This window comes from Globicephala melas, chromosome 6 (genome assembly GCF_963455315.2).
Source record: "Globicephala melas chromosome 6, mGloMel1.2, whole genome shotgun sequence".
Lineage (NCBI taxonomy): Eukaryota > Metazoa > Chordata > Mammalia > Artiodactyla > Delphinidae > Globicephala > Globicephala melas.
The window spans coordinates 97,888,392-97,896,491 of NC_083319.1; the positions used below are offsets into that span (position 1 = coordinate 97,888,392).

The 8,100-nt window shown below is 42.6% G+C and overlaps 1 pseudogene; it reads right to left on the minus strand.

Annotated features, from left to right (window-relative positions):
• Positions 1 to 1,591: 1,591 nt before the first annotated feature.
• Positions 1,592 to 2,839, minus strand: LOC115840093 (heterogeneous nuclear ribonucleoproteins C1/C2 pseudogene; annotated as a pseudogene).
• Positions 2,840 to 8,100: the final 5,261 nt, after the last annotated feature.

An 8,100-nucleotide genomic window follows, 5' to 3' on the forward strand; every position in this document is an offset into this window, starting at 1 on the left:
GCTGACACAATTCATCTCTTCCCATTGTAAATGTTCCCCTTTCTTTTGAATCAATGACTTCTCAAAAAGATGCACATTTCTTTACAATTTCATCTCTATAGCTTTACTTTTGGGGAAATATATATATATATATATATATATATATATATATATATATATATAAAGGTTGTCTAAAGCCACAATGTTCTAGGCTAGGTCTCTTCTAAAACACAGACCCTCTGTTGTCTCAATACAAACATAGACCATATACAACCATAGTTAGAAAATTACTATGATTGCTCTGTTCTGACAGATTGATTCTTAAGTCACATATGATTTTGTGCAAGGGTTGTGCAGCCAAAATTCTGCTGTCTTATTTTCCAGTAATATGACATGGACATCCATGCTGGTTCATGGGAGTTTGCCTCTTCACAGCCTCCTGGTGCCATGTGTGTTTTCATGGAGGCCCAGTGGGAATAGTGATTTCACACAATGGAGAGCACTCTGGCCGCACCTGCAGGCTGGTGGAGGAGCTGTTTGTGGACTATGGGCTACTTGACACTTCCTAAATCATACAGCCCAGGGGCAGGCACACTCAGCCCAGGACAAGGCCTCCCCGCAATTCCAATTAGTAACAACTGGGTACTTTCTGTGCTGGTATTGACTTTCCACAACAATATCTGATTTCAGAAGTGATATTGAAAAGGAAAATGAGCTCGAGAGTGCACTTCAGGCACATAAATCACAGAAATGGAAAGGCTTCAGTCCTCTATTTTTTTTAAAAAAGCATACAACATACGAACACTATTTTTTTTTTTTTTTTGGCAAAAAGAAAACCTCAGACACTAGAGCCAAAATGAAATCATGACTTCACAAGCACTCCCCACACCCCACCCAAAGGAAATTATGGTTGGAATTTTAGTGTGCATTCTTTGGAGTTTTTCTGTAAGTGTGCATGTGTATGTTTGCGTCTATGCATCCTACATGGTGTCCCACTGCTGCATGGACTGTTCTATGCCTTGTTTTTCTCACCTAGTAACATTCCTTTCCTTGTTGTTACATCCACATCTGCTTTAGTCTTTTACTTGTCCAGATACAATGAACTGTGCTTTGAGGGGGTCTTCAGGATTCATCAGATAGTCAGGGACTCTCCAAGGGGAAGGAAGGGAAAGAAGCAACAGTTGGGGCTTCAGATCCCACAAGTGATATTAACCAGAGAAATTTCAGTTGTACTGTTTTGCATATTGGGCTTCCACAAAATTTTGCTTGGTAATAAGAATTGTGGGGTTGAGTATCCTTTTTAAGCCAGTGATACAGTTGAATGCTCTCATATTATTCTTTCTGAAATGCAGGCTCAGAAAGTTAAAGTGACTTCCCCAGGATCATAGAGAGAGTCCAGGAGAGAGCAGGCTTGAATCCAGGTCCTTAGGCTGTATTTCAGTACCTTTGATGCTCTACCCTCAGGCTCATCCTCTTTTCTTCCAAGATCTGGACACACCAGGCACCCATTAAAAGGAATTATCCTGTTTTGACCCTGAAATGAGGCAGAAGTTTATTTTTTTTAAAAAAAAAATACATACTTTTTATTGTTAAGTCATAAAGAGGTATCAAAAGCAAAAATTACAGGGTAAGACTTAACGTAACTACTAGGAGCATCAAAGGAAGTGAAAACAGGACTAGGCGCAGGGCAATGTGAATTAATGAACATGGGAAGGACAAGGATGGGGACAACAGTGAGCATGTGCTGAAGATACTAAGGGAGAGAATCTGGTGAAAATTTTGATCTTAGACAAGCGCCTAGGTAAAGAAATAATGGGACAAGATTTCTAAACCCCACTATGTGCTTAAGAGTCATCCTCGCCATTGGCGCTGTCTCTGTCATCCTCTCCTTCCTCAGCCTCTTTTTCATCATCCTTGATCAACTTTAGCTGGTCATCCCCCATCTTCATTATCATCACCATCCAGTAGGTCCTCCTCCTCAACAGAGTCATCTGCACCCCCCTCAGACTCCATCTTCACATTAGTCTCATCTTTCTTCAGGGAGCTGCTGCTCTGCTCCTCTTCTGACTTATCATTCTTCATCTCTACTCCTTGTTTGCTCTGTTCCTTTTCGATTTTTTCCAGTAGAGAATCCACTTTTTGTTTTATCTGAGTCAACTCCTTCTTAGTGGCCTGAAGGTCATCTCCTTTCAACTTTTCAGAGTTAGAAGATCCCCACTGTCCACTCTTAGAATTGAAGCCACTTTTGCCCCTTCGTGAGGTGTTTCCTGATACACGCTGGTATTTTGAGGGCACTACAGCCTGAGCAATAGGAGGAGGAGGAGGAACACGTGCTGGGTAACTGTACATCCTGTCCTAATAATCCCGTTGAAAGTCATAGTCCAAGTTAAAAGAGGAGCTGTACATCTCTGCTGCAGATCGTTTCACACCTGCTTTTCCTCGGTTCACTTTTGGCTCTGTGGCCAGATTAATATCTAAAACCTGGCCAGCAATCATTCTGCCATCCTCTCCTGCCACAGCAGCCCGGATATTTCTCTCATTAACATACTGAACGAAGGCAAAACCCTTATGAACAGAGCAACCCACGATTTTGCCATATTTCGAGAAGATTGCCTCCACGTCAGATTTCTTGACCACAAGAGTATTGAGATTCCCAATGAATACATGGGAGTTCATGGAACGAGGATCCGTCTTGCTGGTAACATTGCTGGCCATTGTCTTTGATGGTAAGGTGCTTCACAAAGCTGAAAAATGTAGCTGAAGATCAAAAAAAATCTCACAGGAGGGGGAAGGGAGAAGAGATTCGATTCTGAATCTCCTGCTCCCGAGGTCTACGTGGAGAACCCGACTGCTGCTCGAGGTCCGCAACGGGGCCACAACTGCTCAGCCTTCGCCTCTTCACAAAATGGAGGCAGAGGTTTTGTTATAATCAACACATACATCAGCTATCATATGTGTGGCCTACTTAGAGTCACAGGGTCTAGTTAGAGGTGAGGGGCGGAGCCATTATGGAGTGTGCTGTGGCCGAGGACCAAGCCCAGGACCTCCGTCTAGTTAGGAAGGGGGTCCCACTTGCTTATAGCTTACATCCAGACTGCTGTTTCTTTCATTTCATTCATTTAGCACCTGCTTTGTTAAGGGTATTATGTTTTCATAGATATCTTTCTATTAAAATCATAAATTCCTTATGAGGTATGGATTATTCTTACTTCAGCAATGCAGAACTTGAAGGCAAGATGACTAGTCAGAGGTGCAGTGAAAGTTGGAACCCACAGTCATCTCTAAGACCAGTCCCCTTTTTGCCCAGCAAAGATCTCCCTCTTGGGCTTGGTCAAAACAGTGCACATCAGGTACGTGTGCGGCTGCCTTCTGCTCCACAGGCCAGTGCACTGCAGGATGAGCATCCCTGGTGTATGCATTAAGAAGGAATTCTGTAATTGGGTGTGGGTGCCAACACCTTGCTTTACTATCACCCTTATCACTGGCCTCCAGGCCATACCAGCTGCTGTACCAGGGCTGCCAAGAAATACCTTTCTTTTCTCTGGCTTCTCTCTTATTTTTTTTTAGAGCCCACTGGGCAGGACTAATATGCAGTAAAACTGATTTGTGTACTTTCCAGTCCTAGCTGAGGACAACAGCCGTGTGCTTTAGTTGGGAGGTACTTAATGAATGATTTATAAGATATTGAAGATAAAACTTGAAAGATACATGGGCAGTGCTGAGGTGCAACATTCTTGAGAAACAGAAAATCTTAAGTGTTGATTGGCTGAGATGATCTAGAGGGCAGCCCAGGGTGGCCATCCAGTCATCCTGACACTGTTCTGGCAGATTCTCTCCCGACATCTGCAGCCCCTGATGCGGGTCTGGGGAAGAGACGGGCTGGGCAGCAGATCTCAAAGGAAACTTCTGCTTCACCTGTGACCAAGGTCTGAGGGCTTTCCTACCCACAACCCTCTTGGGGATGCAGCTTGCTTTTCTAGAGCAGAGTACAGTGTGCTGAAGGTGAAATATTTCCTGGGGAATGGCCTCTGCTAGGTAAATTGATCTTGCTATTTCCTAGAGGAGTTCATTTCAACAGTTCAGTGCAGTTTAAAAAAGCCAGCTGGGTGTCTACTATGTTCTGGGCAGAGAGTTAGGTCTAGGAGAGTAGAGATGAGCAATGTTGACAAGATCCCTGAATGCAGAAAACTCACAGCCTTCCCTCTGATATTTTCCAAACAAAACAAAACAAAAAAGCCAGTGTAGTCTAATAGAAAATAGGAATTCAGAACTATCTAGAAAAATTTGTCTGATTACTGACTCCTAACACAGTAAAGAGATCAAGAAATCATTGGTCTGAAAAGTTTTGTTCTTCCCAAATTCACTTTGAATACACATGAACCCTCTTTTTCATTTTTTTTTGACCTCACCACGCGGCATGTGGGATCTTAGTTCTCCGACCAGGGATCAAAACCGTGCCCCCTGCAGTGGAAGGATGGAGTCTTAACCACTGGACCACCAGGGAAATCCCTACATGATCCCTCCTGACTCATTCACTTAGGGTCCCACCAGGGCCCACCTTACCTTCTAGGCTTACTCTTAGCAGAACTATAAAATAGGTAAGTGGTCCCATGCCTCTTCCCTCTCAGAAGTCCTTGCTTTCTTTTCTACTCTCACATCACCTTCCTCCTCCAAACAAAAAAATTCATCAACTCTGCTCTGTCCGGAGTCCATCTCAAAGCTCCTGGACCTGCACCATTTTCAGGCCTCAGTGGTTTGCATTCAGATTCTCAAGGGCAAAATAGCTTTGAGACTCAGAAGTATGGCTTCCTTGGTGGTAGAATTTCAGTTGGTGGCAGCAACAGATGCTTGGAAAGAAAAAGAGGAGAGGATCCTCTCTGGCTCGTTGAATCGTACTGCATGTCTGGACACCAGTTAGTGTTCTGATAACCTGGCAGAGCCGTCCTATTTTCTGCCCCTCCCAGACCACTGGAGTGGGTTCAGCTCAGGAACCATGAACGTCTGCTTTCAGGATGCAACTCACAGCCTTTTGGGCCTACAGTTCTGGGCCCATCCCAGCCCTTGATTCTGGGAATCCAATCATAAAGGAGAAGTTACCAGCCTTACTTTAAGAAACCTGGCTATTGCAAGTGGAAATCTAAACTTACCCAAAAGGTGAAATGGGGAAAATCTTTGTTTATTATAGAAAAGCAAAGACATCTGACACATTTGCAAGAGTTCAGGAGAGAAGGGCCGTGACTATGTGCCAGGCCACATGTGGGCTCATCTATATGCTCACAACCACTGTACAGGTGAGAATTTTGAGGACAAGGGAGGTTAAATGACTAGATAATTGTAGCTGGCTCATCAGTGTCAGGGTCCAGATTTGTACCCAAGTTGATTGTCATTCAAGCTAAGCCAAGTCAGCCAAACTCTTCTGAATGTTTGGAGTAAGGCATCATCTGTGCGGAGGAAGGTGCTGCCTGGCCCACCTCCTGGGACCACATTGTGGCTTCCTGGCTGCCTGCCTTCACTTCCCACCATGGTGGCCACTTGTTCATTCTGCACAGCTCTGGTCAGTGAAAGAAAGATGCAAGCTAATTAGCCACATTCCTTTTTTATGAAGGGAGAGAGAGACCCAATAATAACCTCATCTTTTTGAATAATGGCCACACCCTGGCCCCTCCACATGCAGCAGTTCCAAGGTCAGAATACATTACAGACAGCATCAATATCTCCAGCAAACAGTAACTGACCACAGCCAGGGCACTGTGATAGGCCGCAGAGAGAGGAGAATATTGGAAGCTCTTGAGAGGTTAGTTTAAAACAATTTAACTACAGTATGCTGAGGTCGACATGTGCTAGATATTATAATGGATGATAAAAAGATTAAGATACAAGCTGGATCAAAAGGTCTTATTGTCTAGTTTCAGATGTAGGATATATTAGTGAAAACTATATTAAAATATAAGATAGCAGATAAGTAGGGATTGAAACACTAAAAAGTCAAACATTGGACTTGTCCTCAGGAGGCCTGGATTCAACTCTTAACACTGCTACTAGCTGTGCAGTCTTAAGCAAGTCACTGAACTTTTCTGAGCCTCATGTTCCTGTATTATAGAGATGATAATTCTAACCTCACATGGTTATTTTGGGAAAAAAATATGATAACTGTAAAATTAAATTTTATATCTGCTATGTAGATATAGATAAAAATTCAGATATATAGCTATATTAAGGGCTGAACGTGCTGGTTAACTTTCAAAAACAGCCTAAAGCAACCATCTATTTGGCTTACACTTTTGTGAGGTGGTAATTTGGGCCAGAATCAGAAGTATACTTTTCCGTTGGTCTTGGTTGATCTCTGCTGGGATCTCTATGCATATCTGTGGTCAGCTGGCAGGCTGGCTAGCAGCTGGAGGATCTAGGACGACCTCACTCACATGTCTGGTGGCTAGCAGGCTGTTGACAGGGGTGACCTGGAAGAGTGAGTCATGTTTCTTTCATCATCCAGCAGGCCAGCTCAAGCTTCTTTACACCCTTATTTGAGTTTGAATCTAACAGATTGAAAAAGCAAGAAAGCCCCAGCTAAACTGGCACCAGGGTCTCTGAGGATGGGACAGAAAATAACCCATCAGCTTGTATATTTCCTCATTACAAGGATGTTGGTTCTATACCATGAACTAAACTATTCAGTGTATTCAGATTTCACTAGTTTTTCTTCTAATGTCCTCTTACTATTTCAGGATCTGATTTGGGATACCACCTTGTGTTTAGTCATCATGTCTTCTTATTGTTTCCTGATCTGTGACAGTTTCTCATTCTATCTTTCTTTTCAGAAATGTCAAGGTCATGAAAGGTTATTGGAATTTTGTAGAATGTCCTTCAATTTGAGTGTGTCTGATGTTTCCTCATGATTAAACTGGGATTATGGATTTGGGTGAAGAATACCACCGAGGTGGAGTGCCCTCTTCATCACTCATAGCAAGGGGTATGTGATCAACAGGACTTTGTCGATAATGCTGACCATGATCAGCAGTTTAAGGTGGTGTCTTCACTGTAACGCTACTATTTTTTCTTTTCCATACTCTATTCTTTGGAAGAAAGCCACTAAGTCCAGCCCACAGTAAAGGAGAAAGAAATTAATCTGGGATGGATAGAGCTTTTTAAAAAACAATTTTTATTTTGAGATAACTGTGGATGCGCATGTGGTTGTAAGAATAATACAGAGCAATCCTGGGCACCCTTCACCCAGTTTTCCCCAGTGATAACATCTTGCATTACTATAGTACAATTTCATCACCAGGAGATTGACATTGATATAATTTAACTACCTTATTCAGATTTCAACATTTTATATGGACTCATTTGTGTGTGTGTGTGTGTGTGTGTGTGTTTAGTTCAATGCAGTTTTATAGATTGACTGATGGGTAGATTTGTGTGATCAACACCATAATTAAGAGATAGAAATATTCCATCATGTCAAGGATACCTCGTGTTGTCTTCTTATAGCTACAACAGCCTCCTTCTGCCTCCCTCCCCAGCCCTTGGTAATTACTAATCGATAATATCTCCATTTGTAAGATTTTGTCATCTCAAGAATGTTATATAAATGGAATCATACAGTATATAACCTTTTGGGACTGGTTTTCTTTTCATTCAGCATCATTCCCTTGAGATCCATCCAAGATGTTGCCTGTATCAATATGTATCCCTGTTGATTGCTACCTAGTATTCCATGGTGCAGATGGACCACAGAATGTTTAATCACTCACACATTGAAGGACATTTGTGTTGTTTCCATTTTTTGACTATTATGAATAAAGCTGCTACAAATATTCACATACAAGTTTTTGCGTGAACAAAAATAGTTATTTCTCTGGCATAAATGCCTATGGCAGATTGATTTTGAATAGAATCCAGGGTATTCGTGATTTTGCTTTGTTCCTCTCGATGCCCAGACTGGGCTAGTGTCTGTCTATAGTACCTCCACTGGCCCTTACCAAGGATGCTGAGAAAGCAGATGAGGTGGTGCTGCTGCCTTTCAAATTGAAGGGAAGGGGCTCTATTCTTTCCCTCTTAATGGTCTTCAGCGATGACTGTTCTTGGCTGCCCAGAAGGAAGCAGGCACGCTGATTCTGC